This window comes from Crocuta crocuta, unplaced genomic scaffold (assembly GCF_008692635.1).
Source record: "Crocuta crocuta isolate KB4526 unplaced genomic scaffold, BGI_CrCroc_1.0 scaffold110, whole genome shotgun sequence".
NCBI classification, from domain to species: domain Eukaryota; kingdom Metazoa; phylum Chordata; class Mammalia; order Carnivora; family Hyaenidae; genus Crocuta; species Crocuta crocuta.
The window spans coordinates 2,223,688-2,235,504 of record NW_027527386.1 but is presented as its reverse complement, the minus strand read 5'-3'; the positions used below and the strand labels follow the sequence as shown (position 1 = coordinate 2,235,504).

The 11,817-nt window shown below is 58.2% G+C and overlaps 1 protein-coding gene and 1 long non-coding RNA gene across 3 annotated transcripts in view; one reads left to right on the top strand and one right to left on the bottom strand.

Moving 5' to 3' along the window:
• Nucleotides 1-1,058, bottom strand: part of ZBTB7A (zinc finger and BTB domain containing 7A) — a 22,130-nt gene extending 21,072 nt beyond the window's left edge. The window contains 1 exon segment of the mRNA XM_077751751.1: nt 652-1,058. The gene's annotated coding sequence lies outside the window, so the exon portion shown is untranslated.
• An 8,217-nt stretch (nt 1,059-9,275) lies between these two features.
• On the top strand, nt 9,276-11,675 carry LOC144221578 (uncharacterized). 2 transcript variants are annotated; one of them, XR_013332111.1, is made up of 4 exons: nt 9,276-9,400; nt 9,932-10,076; nt 10,803-10,925; nt 11,394-11,675. It is a non-coding gene; the product is annotated as an uncharacterized LOC144221578 (long non-coding RNA). The 2 variants fall into 2 exon arrangements; XR_013332110.1 differs by having other exon boundaries at nt 10,740-10,925.
• Nucleotides 11,676-11,817: the final 142 nt, after the last annotated feature.

The following is an 11,817-nucleotide window of genomic DNA, read 5'->3' as shown; positions in this document are numbered from 1 at the left end:
GCGCACAGTAGGGGCGCAGCACACCGGATGAACCAAAGACCACAGAGCTATGCGCTGGAGTGAGCCCACACCCAGCCCCGCCCACCTAGCTGGCACGCTCCCCGCTCCCACCTCTGAGCTAACCCAGGGTCATCTGCTGNCCCCCGCCCCTGGCGCACAGTAGGGGCGCAGCACACCGGATGAACCAAAGACCACAGAGCTATGCGCTGGAGTGAGCCCACACCCAGCCCCGCCCACCTAGCTGGCACGCTCCCCGCTCCCACCTCTGAGCTAACCCAGGGTCATCTGCTGCGCTTTTTCCAAGGCGGCAGAACGCAGGCCTGTTGAGCCGTCCCAGGGCCTCCTGCGCGCCCTGGGCGACTCGGGAACTAACTGGGTACCTTTATTTCATCCTTCCCGCTGGAAGCCCTGGGCTTTACAGACAAGGAGAGACTCAGAGAGGTGGGGAGACCTGGGCAAGGGCACACAGCCGACCACAGGCCAGGCCACGGTGAGGTCAGGAGTGCCTTCACCTGGTCCCAGGAGCAAGCAGGTATCACCCTGGAAGGACCCTGGGATTGTGGGAAGAGCATCCTGAGCATGGGGACCAGTAGAGGCAAAGGCCCGGTGGTGGGCACCCGGAAAAGGGACGGAGGAGGAGGCTGCATTTACCAAGCTTCCCAAGGTCAGGTGCAAGGTGAGGGGTGGGGCGGGCCTCCTCCTCCTCCCCCCATAGTCTTCAGGAAGGAGAGGGGGCGGCCAGCAGGGGGTGGGCAGGTAACTGCCACCTGCCGTCTTCCTGAAAGGGGGGGGCAGGGGACAGCTTAATGAGGGGTTTAGGCCTCTCTACCCACCCCTCCACAGAGTAGGGCAGGAAACCAAAGAAGGGACCTCTAACACCCACTAGGTACCATGCATGACGGTCTGGGCCCAAATCCCAGCTCCTCCACTTCCAAGCTGTAGGACACCGGACAAGAGGCAGAACCCCTCTGTGCCTCAGTTTCCTCAGAGGTCACAAGGGCCAAGGGGACTGGGGCTGCTCCAGGCCCAGGGTCCCACCCCCCACCTATTCAGCAAACTGCCTGAGGACCTACTGTGTACCACTGCCAGTCCCCAAAGGCCCAGTGAGGCTGTTCACTGACCAGCTTCCTTGCAGAGGGGGGGCTCCGAACTTAACCTCTGAACATTACNCGGAGGAGGAGGCTGCATTTACCAAGCTTCCCAAGGTCAGGTGCAAGGTGAGGGGTGGGGCGGGCCTCCTCCTCCTCCCCCCATAGTCTTCAGGAAGGAGAGGGGGCGGCCAGCAGGGGGTGGGCAGGTAACTGCCACCTGCTGTCTTCCTGAAGGGGGGGGCAGGGGACAGCTTAATGAGGGGTTTAGGCCTCTCTACCCACCCCTCCACAGAGTAGGGCAGGAAACCAAAGAAGGGACCTCTAACACCCACTAGGTACCATGCATGACGGTCTGGGCCCAAATCCCAGCTCCTCCACTTCCAAGCTGTAGGACACCGGACAAGAGGCAGAACCCCTCTGTGCCTCAGTTTCCTCAGAGGTCACAAGGGCCAAGGGGACTGGGGCTGCTCCAGGCCCAGGGTCCCACCCCCCACCTATTCAGCAAACTGCCTGAGGACCTACTGTGTACCACTGCCAGTCCCCAAAGGCCCAGTGAGGCTGTTCACTGACCAGCTTCCTTGCAGAGGGGGGGCTCCGAACTTAACCTCTGAACATTACTCCAGGAGCTCAGCCCCCTCCCCACCTCCTGCCTGTGGTGGTAGGCCCCAGGAGCATGTGGTGAGGCCCCAGGAGGAAGCCAGGGGGGAGGAGCCCTCACCTGGAGGGGAAAACCAGGCCCAGAGAGGGTGGGTGGCCAGCCCAAGGTCACACAGCAAGTCTGGTGCCCAGGTGCGGTCGCCAGGCCCACACCCAGCCGCCCCCGCCCCCTCCCAGGCCAGCAGCCTGTGTTGCGAGGTTGGTCCCAACGGGTAACCCCGCCCTGACCTGGTGCCAATCCCTGCCTGGCCCGGTCCCCGGCTTGGGGTTTAATGGGACAGGAATGCAGCGTCCCGATTAGGGAGTGGGGGGCACCAATGGCTCAGGGTGGCTGCCGGGCTGCCAGCCCGCCTGTCCTCACAGGCCTCGCGCCAGGCCAGACACCAGCAAACAAGCCCTCGGCCATTTTATGTGTCCATTTATTGCCCTAAATGGGGAGGGGCTTCCTGCCCAGGCCTTAAAGGGCCAGAGGCAGGAAGGCTGCGGGCCGGTGGGAAGTTGCGGGGGGGCAATGAAGAGGTCATGGGGTTCCCCATCTGACCCCCCAACTCATGGGTGGGGGTGAGGCTCACCCTGTTCCCACGCTCTCGAGGGCTGTCACGGGTCAGGAAGTAACAGGCCTGACACCAGTACCGGGTTCCAAGAGGAAGCCCTGGGAAGACAGAGCCACTCGTGGCTCTGGAGTTAGAAGGAATGAGCTGACCATCACCTGGGGGTAAGTAAAGCCAGGCTTCTCAGAATCCCTTCACCATCTAACCCACCCTCGCTCAGGCTGTACCTGCTGGTTCAAAATGCCCAGAAGGGGGCTGGCTGGCCTCTGGGACCCATCCTGTCTCCAAACCTCTCCCTCCCTCCCCCGAGGCCTGACTGCTCCCAGGAGCTGCCTGCACCCGGCCCCCACCCCGGGCAGGTGGAGGGCTAAGCCCGGCCCGCTGGGGCCTAGTGTCCTGTGCCCACAAACCCGCCAGCACCCCCCCACCCCCCTGGTCAAACACATCCTGACGGGAGGTGGGACGGGACTGGTTCTCCAGTTAAACCAGAAAGGCGTGGGTGGGGACACTTCCACCGAGTGGCCGTTCACAGCCTGCTGGGGGGACAGATGGAGGGGCCGGTCCTCTGGCCAGGCTCCTCGCGAGCGCCAGATTCTCCGCAGGGCGCCTTCCGCGCTTTGGGGCGCCGCGCTCAGGACTTGGGCCCCGAGGGCAGGGGCTGCCCGACCCGGGCCGACCTCGATCTGCACGTGGGTCCTCACGGGTCTCCAATCACTGCCCCATTTACATGCAGGTCAGGAAACTGAGGCTCAGGGAGGGGGAAGTGACTTGCTCAGGGTCACACAGCGGAGCCCACTGGCTCTGTACCGCCTGCCTGGTCCTTTGAAGGCTCCTTCCCTCCTCCTCCACACTGCCCTTGGGTACCCGCAAGGGACTGCGTCCCCCTACCCTGGGGGCCCTGGGGCTGAGGACAGCTTATTCCCACGCCCCCTCAGAGCTGCCCCTGCCTCAGAAACTGGAGAGGTTTACCTGAGGTCACACAGGGAGCCTGGGGCACGACCAGAGTCCCGCTGACATCTGTGAACTCAGACAGGGGCCCTGACCCCTGGTCACCAGAATAGGGACCCAGGACTCCCCCAGGCCCTGACACCGCTCGACAGTCACCCAGCAAACTCCTGGGGAGTCATGGGCTAAACCCTCAGGACCACAGATCTGGGCTGATGGCAGAGACGGAGGCTGGCAGAGGGGCGGTGACCTCCCCAAGGAGACCTCAGGCGGAGGTGAGGGCTGGGCTGGGGCTGGACGGCACCCGCCCCCACCCAAGCCTGTTCCTCTGGTCCCCGCTGCCCAGGGCTGTTGCAAGGCAGTTTATGGTCCATCAGGTGCCTGGAGCACAAGGTGACAGGTGGGGGGCTCTGCGTGTCTCAAGTGGCCGGGCTGGCGACACACTCCGGCAGAATCCCCGCGGAGCCCTGAGCTGACCCAGGTGCTCGCTCCATGAGGGAGGGAAGGAGAGGCCACAGGCACCACCCGGGGAGAACCCTACACTCCCGATTTACAACAGGGAGGCGCCGCGGCTCCAAAAGGCCGAGGGGCTTGTCCAAGGTCACGCAGCAGCTAGCGGGTCGTTCGCAACCCCAGACCTCGCGCCAGCTCTGCTGCAGAGGGGCGGCTGGCCCTGAGACTCTTCGAGAGGTGACCTCAGTCATCTTGGGTATGATGGGTCATAAAACCCAGAGCCCTGCCCGTCTCCAGGGGCCAAGGTGCCAAGGTGCAGGACTGTGGCTCAGAGCGGGCAGGGAAGGCCTTAGCGAGCCATAAAAGTGCCTGCCACAGAAGGCTGGGAGGTGAGAGGACAAGGGGCTCACGCTGTGTGACCTTGGGCACCTTGCTGGCCCTCTCTGAGCCTCGCTGTCCTTTCTGGACAAAGGGTTTCATAAGCCCCAGGAAATCTCTATTTGGCCTCAACCCCCAGGCCCCCTGGAAGACAAGGGGGTGGGCGCCCCTCAGCCGCGAGGAAGGAAGGCTTGGGCCTCAACTGGAGCCCGGAGGCGGGACCCCCAGGGTCAGACCCAGCTCCAGCTACGTGACCTTGGGCTGCTCTCTGCTTCCCCCTGGACCTCAGTCTCCCCTGCCCAACACGGCACCTGCTCCGAGGATGGCCGTAAGCCACCCCCACCCCCACCCCGGGTCCCCACACGCGTGTCTAGCCTCCCCTCCCAGCCTTGGTTTCCTCCTGTGGCAAAGGGGACTGCCACCAGCCTGACCCAGCTATAGGTCAGAGGGCCCCGAGGAAGAGAAAGGAAGGGAAGAAGCAAACGCGAGTACTTGCGACGGCCTCAGGAACCTTCCCCTCTGGAGGGGACGGGGCTCTGCCAGGCCTCAGTCTCCCACACAGAGAAAAGGGCACATCAGCTCCCTGCGGCCACCCCCTGCTGCTGCTCCGAGGGCCTGCGAGGAGAGTTTCTCGCGGCTCCCGGCCCGGCTGGGCCAGGGTGCTGACTGGCCACCACGCAGCCAATCAGAACTGAATAATAAACACCCCCCCAAAGTGACCCACGAATTAAAATTTCAGTGTCCCCGTTGGCTCCTCTTTCCCTCATTAGGCATGCGGATCCCAGGCCTCCGCTCTTCCAGTCACCGGCTTCTGCCCCCCCTTCTCCCCTAGGCTCCGTCTCCACAGCGATGGCTGGCGGTAAACAGAGCCCCGAGCCCAGCCGACAAGTGCCAGGCCCCGTGCACTCTAGGGGCCCCACTGGGGGGTGGCCCCCAGGGGAAAACGCCCCCAGCACGGAGCCCAGCCCGGACTCCCCGGACCTCTCCCAAGACCAGCTCTGCCAATAGGAAGTGATCGGCCGGTCCTGCGGAGGCCCCCCCAGTGTGGGAGCGGCACACTCAGGGTTACGCCCTGGCCGTGTTGTAGTGGGGGGGGGTCTGACACGGCATCCCGGATGCCCTCTCCAGCCGGCCCTGCTCCCGGAGGAGGAGCAGGCAGCTGGCAGTGACGGGGGGTAGTAAACCGAGCCTGCCACCCATGGGTGAACCAGGTGGGCACTCCCGGGGAAGGGGCACTAGCACTTCTCTCACTTCCGCCGCCTGGCTGGGGGTTGGGGGGGAGGAGTTGTCTGCCTTCCCCTACCGCTCACTCCTCTGCTGGCTGCATTCCCCAAACATTTAGTGGGCGCCCACTGGGTGCCCCAGCCCGGCTGGACAGCAGTCTCTTGCTGCGGTCCACCAGGCACCCCAGCCAGCCAGCCAGCACGGGCAGTGCCACCCAGAACCCGCAAAGGCCTGTGCCCGGGAGGTGGGGGGGGGTGCACTGGCCCCGGCGCTCAGCTCAGGCCCCTGCCTGGTTCCCAGGCCCCGGGCTGGGGGAGGGGGCCTGGTTCCCAAGCCAGGGAGGGAGGAAGGGCGAGGGAGGGGGCCGGATCCCACCAGCTCACCCCCTCCTCTGCCTAGGCTCAGGGTTCGCACGTGGTGGTGGCGTCAAGGGGAAGGAGGGGGGTCTGGGCCAGAGGAGACGGGGTCACGCGCTTTGGGGGCGCGGACGGGAGGAGAGGGGTGCTCTCCACCCCCTCCCCGGGGGCCGGAGCCGCGCGGCCNNTCCCTAAATGAAACAGCCAACCTGCCTGCCCGCGATTATATAAAAGAGTCGCCTCCGCCCGCTGCGCCAGGGGCGTAGCGGGGGAAGGGGTTGGCGAGGGGCGGGCTGGGCGGTTGTTTTCCCGGCCTTCCGAGTTCCCCCACCCAACTACGGGCCGCTGGGCTGGACGGGGACCGGGCCCCGGACGTCTGGGTCCTGCGGGCCGCTCGCGCAAGGGTCTGCGTGGCTCCGGAGGGGCAGAGATGGGAGTGGGGAGGCGTTGGCTCAGCCCAACTTTTTTCCTTGTCCATTTCTCCCACTTCCTCCCCGGTCGTGGGAGAGGTCCGGCGGGGCACGGGGGAGGGGGAGGAGGGGACGCGCGGTGAGAACAGCCTGACCCGGCCCGGCCGGCTGCCCGCTGCACATAGTAGGCGCCTGGGGAGGGCTGGCCGGCGCGATCAGCCGCGTGGGGGGCTCTGGGCCTCAGTTTCCCCTTCCTCCTTCCTTCGAACGGAGAGGGCTGACACCTGCTTTATAGCTGCCTTTTACTGAGCGCTTCTCGAGTGGCTGGCTCTGTCCCGGGTCCTGTTTACCTCCACTCTAACATCCAATCGCGTTATAATCATTATTATTTACTGTTATTATCATTATTACCACCATTACTTGCCTTGCCATGGGTGAAGTGGACTCGGTCTGTCCTTCTCGGACTTCAAAGCCTCCCACCGCCCCTGGTACTTTATTGCCTCTTCATACAACATATTAAAGGCGCCTTTCAACTCCCAAACGGGTTGAATCGGCTTTTGTAATAATAATTTGGCTTCTAGGGGAAACCCGGGAGGCCCCCAGAGGGGAAGTGCCAGCCCCAGGACTGAAACCAGCCCCTAGTAGGTAGGAAGGGACTGAGGGAGGGGCCACGTGGGTCCCGGTGAGGGCGGCACCCAGGGACTTTGCTCTAACGACCCTGCCTGGGATATAAGCCCTTTTTCCTTCCTTAAACCACTCTGCCATCAGTCTTAGGATTACAGGGGCCAAGCAGACTGACAAGCTGCAGGTCTCGGGCTGAGCTTGGACTGCAGATAACTGGAGCTCGGGCCTTGCTGCTAAATGGCCTCACCCCCTTCACCCCAAGCTCCACCCACTGGGTGACTCAGTTTCCCTTCCTGCACCAGGCAGCTCCGAATATCCTGCACCGTTTCTCCACAGAGGATAAACTGCTTCAGAAGGGGCAGGGAATGCATATAGATGCCTATAGAAGATTGGCGTTGAATCTAAACCTCATCACGCCCGGAGAAGCAGGAGTTATATAATTTCCATCTCATATAGGAGAAAACTGAGGCCGGGAGAGGGACAATGGGCAAGGACGTCAAATCCAGCACTCACCTGACTCTGGACCCTGCCAGAAAGGCCGGGGGTGGCTCCTTCAAGGATATGCCAGGATGGCATACCCCGCCCCCACCCCCCATGCTCACTCCTGTCCCTGCAGTGAAAACAGGGAAGGAGGCAAAGCTTTGTCCTGAGCTCCATTCCTCAGATCCTACTCCCTTCACCTCCTCCAACATACCCAAGTAGATACTATTTTTAGAGTTAATACAGTATAAAAGATTGAGTTACTGTGTGACCTTGGGCAGATTACTTAACCTCTCTGATCCTCAGTGTCCTTTAGAAAATAATGACTCTGACTTCCTACAGTGGTAACACGGGGGAGACAACGTGGTACAGGTAACATTCTTCAATAGCACAGTGTGGCAGAACTCCTCAATACACCATAATGTCATTCCGTCGCTGTCATTACTACTACCCCCTCCCCCCGTCCCTGGCCAGGGCAGCGCTGAAACCCACATTTCAAAGCTGAAAACTCCACACACACACTCAAAGCATGTTTTACTTGATCAGCAGGACACTCCTCCCCTCCCCCAGGATGCTTGGAGAAGGGTCCTTGGAGTGTGTCACCTGACCAGCTCCGTGTTAGCAATAGAGCGACACAAAAATTAACAAGTACCTGGCACTTGTCTCAAAACAAATTCATTCCACGCTAAGTAGTAATATCAGCTTTCCTTTTCTGACTTCTGCCTTTGCATGCAGGGTTCGTCCCTCCGTGTAGCTGCATTTATCATCCCTGAGGTACAGGATGAAGGCGCGAGACCCAGAGAAGAAGTTAAATAATTTCCAAAGACACATGGCGAGTCAATGGGTGGACTTGACTTCAGGTTCTGTTGACTAGGCTGCAAATTTATATATTTTGAGCAGATAGTTCTTGTCACCATAAGGAGGGATTGCTTCTTTTTTAAAATTTTTTAACGTTTATTTATTTTTGAGACAGAGAGAGACAGACCATGAGCTGGGGAGGGGCAGAGAGAGAGGGAGACACAGAATCTGAAACAGGCTGCAGGCTCTGAGCTGGCTGCACAGAGCCCGATGCGGGGCTCGAACCCACCGATCGCAAGATCATGACCTGAGCCTAAGTCAGACGCTTAACTGACTGAGCCCCCCAGGCACCCCAAGCAGGAATGGTTTCTGGGGTGAGGAAACAGGAGGGCGGGGGGCAGGGTCAGAGACCTGTTCACTGTGTTTGATTTTTTGAATTCTGGATCATGTGTATATTATTTTTGTAAGTACTCTCTATGCTCCGCGTGGAGCTGGAACTCAAAACCCCAAGATCAACAATCGCACGCTCTACTGACTGACCCGGCCAGGCGCCCCAAAGCATACATTATTTATCAAGAAACTTAAAGTATTTTTCAAGGAACATTCCTCAACTTTTGTGCTTCAGAGAACACCGTCAAGAAAGTGAAAGAAAAACCCACAGGAGGGGAGAGAATATTTGCACATCATAGATAAGGGTTGACTAGTCAGAATATATAAAGAAGTCTTAAACTCAACAATAAAAGCAGAGTGAGCACATTGTTCTAAATGGGCAAAGGATTTTAGTAGCCATTTCTCCAAAAAAGATATACAAATGGGCCGTAAAGTTCATGAAAAGTTGCCCAACATCATTAGTCATCAGGGAAATGCAAATCAAAACCACGATGAGACACCACCTCACCCACCCCTGCTGGGATGGGTAGACTCAGAAAGACAGTAGCAAGTGTTGATGGGGTTGGGGAGAAGCCGGAACCCCCACCCCACCCCGACCGCCGGTGGGAATGCACAGTGGCGCAGCTGTGGTGTTTCTTCCAGAAATTAACAGAGCGAGTCTAGGTATGTATCCAAGAGAAATGACAACATCTGGTCCACACAGCAACTTTGTGCACAAAAATCCACAACAGCGTTATTCGTAACAAGCCAAGACTAGACACAGTCCAAACGTCCATGGACTGACGCGTACAGAAACACTTCGCGTCCGTCTATACACGCGCACCTCATTCGGTGCGTCCACCGCGCATGCGCCCGTCCACAGAGGGCCGTGTCCACTGCGCACGCGCACGGCCACGGATGAACCTGTCCACCGCGCACGCGCACGTCCCTCGGCCCGGAGCAGGAGCGAGGCGTCCACCTCCGCTGTCCAGCGGTTGGACCCCGAGCACACGACGCTCAGGGCGGGAACCAGACACGGGAGGCCACGCGGGGTGTGAGTCCACGTGCGTGAAACATCTAGAACAGGCTCATGGACGAACAGGAAGGGGCTCGTGGGGGCGGGGCCTGGGGAGGGACAGTGACTGCTAAGGGGGATGGCGTTTCCTTTTGGGGTGATGAAAATGTTCTAAGATTAGATTGTGGTGATGATTGTAGAGCTTTTGAATACACTGAAAACCACTGAATTATATAGTTTAAGGAGTGAATCTTTTGGTACATGGATGACATAAATTTTTAAAAAGCAAGGCAGAACCAATATTCACAGCAGCATTAGTCACGATACTAAAATGTAGAAACAACCAGAGCGCCTGGGCGGCTCAGTCAGTTAAGCATCTGACTTTGGCTCAGGTCATGATCTCCTGGTTTGTGAGTTCAAGCCCCGCTTCGGGCTCTGTGCTGACAGCCTGGAGCCTGCTTCGGATTCTGTGTCTCCCCCTCTCTGCCCCTCCCCTGCTCCTACTCTGTCTCTCAGAAATAAATAAACATTAAAAAAAATTTTTTTTCAATGTGGAAACAACCAAAATGTCCATTGATAGGCAAATGGATTAACCAAGTGCGGTCCATCCACACGCTGGAATATTACTCGGCTTTAAAAAGGAAAGACGTCCTGCTACCTGCCACCGGGTGGACAGATCCAGAGGACACCGTGTACAGTGACAGAGGCCAGACACAGAAGGACAGGTCTTGCATGACCCCAGTCCCTAGAGGCGTCCCATCCAGAGAGACAGAGAGTAGATGGTGGGAGCCGGGGGTGGGGCAGGGGACAGGGAGTCAGTGCTTCACGGGGACAGAGTCTCAGTGTAGGGAGCTGGAAAGTTCTGGAGCCCATGGTGGGGACGGCTGCACGACAGTGTGGGTGTGCTTGATGTCAGTGACACACGCAGGAAAAAATGGTTGAGATGGTAAATTTCATGCCATATATATTTTATCACAATAAAAAAGTAAAAAGTAAAAAAATTAGTTGGCCCGGAAGAGGATGCGAGGGTGGCTGTGCTCTGTCTCATTCCAAGCCTGGGGGACGTGCGTGGAGCCCAGTGCCATTAGTACAGAAGTGTGGTTATTTAGGAATGTAATTAAAATTTTTTCCTTCCAAAAAATTAAAATTAAAAAATAGAAAAGTGTCCCAAAACAGTATGATGGGGAGACGTTAGTGTTGTTTTGAGCACATAGCTGCCCTGCTCTATGCTCCATTGGTCACGCTGACGACCGTGTGAGAGCCCAACGCAGGCCACGGAGAGGCCAGCGGGGATCTGTGGGCATCTGGGGAACATAGATGGAGACCACAGTGGCAGAAGGAAGAACGAGTCTATTTTGTATTTTGAATGTGTTTATTTATTTTGAGAGAGAGAGAGCACAAGCAGAGGAGGGGCAGAGAGAAACAATCTCAAACAGTCTCCACGCCTTCAGCACAGAGCCTGATGTGGGCCTCGAACTCACAAACTGCAAGATCACGACCTGAGCTGAGATCAAGAGTTGGACGCTTAACCGACGGAGCCACCCAGACGCCACAGAATGGCGTCTGTTGTGAAGGTCAGGTGGAGAAGAGCTGTTGCTGGGTCAGATGTCGGGGGGGGCGGGATGGCAGACAACCCAAAGGGCTTGCCAGGTTTCCTGGGGGTCAGGGACCACGATGATGGGCGGGTTTGGGGAAGACAGGTAGCGGCGAAGTTGAACAGGCAGTGGACGGTTGAATAAGGAGCATCAGGGAGAGGGTGGCCTCGGCTCGGGGGTTTGGACCTCCCACGTTCTAAGGCTGCGTGACCTCCCCCAAGGGAACGTGGACAGAGAGGGTGTCCCTGGGCTGGGGTATCCCAATGCTGGAGTCCGGCAAAGGGGGCTGAAAAGGAGGCCAGCGGGGTACCAGGGGAATTAGGACACTGTCAAGTCATGGACACCAGTTTCCAGCCAATGGGCCTAATCCCAGGGCTCAAGATACCGCCATGCAGAGCGGGACCCGGTAGAAATTTGCTTAAAGAATGAACATTTCTCTCTAAACAGGAGGACAAGACAGACGCCAAGCACCAGGAGCCCTTGGGCTCTCCCCCGGAACAGGCCACACCAAGGGGGTCTTTATTGGCTTCTTAGATCAAATAATAGAAGCAGACAGGCAGAGGGTACCCTAATTTCAGCAAAGTCGTGAGCTGCATGGTACATGGGAGCATGGAAGAATTTCTCTAAGGCTCACTGATTAGCAAATAGATCATGGTAAACACGGCCTGTCCCCAGACCTGCCTGTGTGTGTGCACAAGTGTATGTATACACTTACGTTTATTGTCGATCTCAAATACATGTAAATAACGTAATTATTTTTATTTTATTATTTTTTTTAAATGTTTTATTTATTTCTAGGAGAGAGAGAGAGAGAGAGACAGCATGAGCAGGGGAGGGTCAGAGAGAGAGGGAATGACAGCGTCCAAAACAG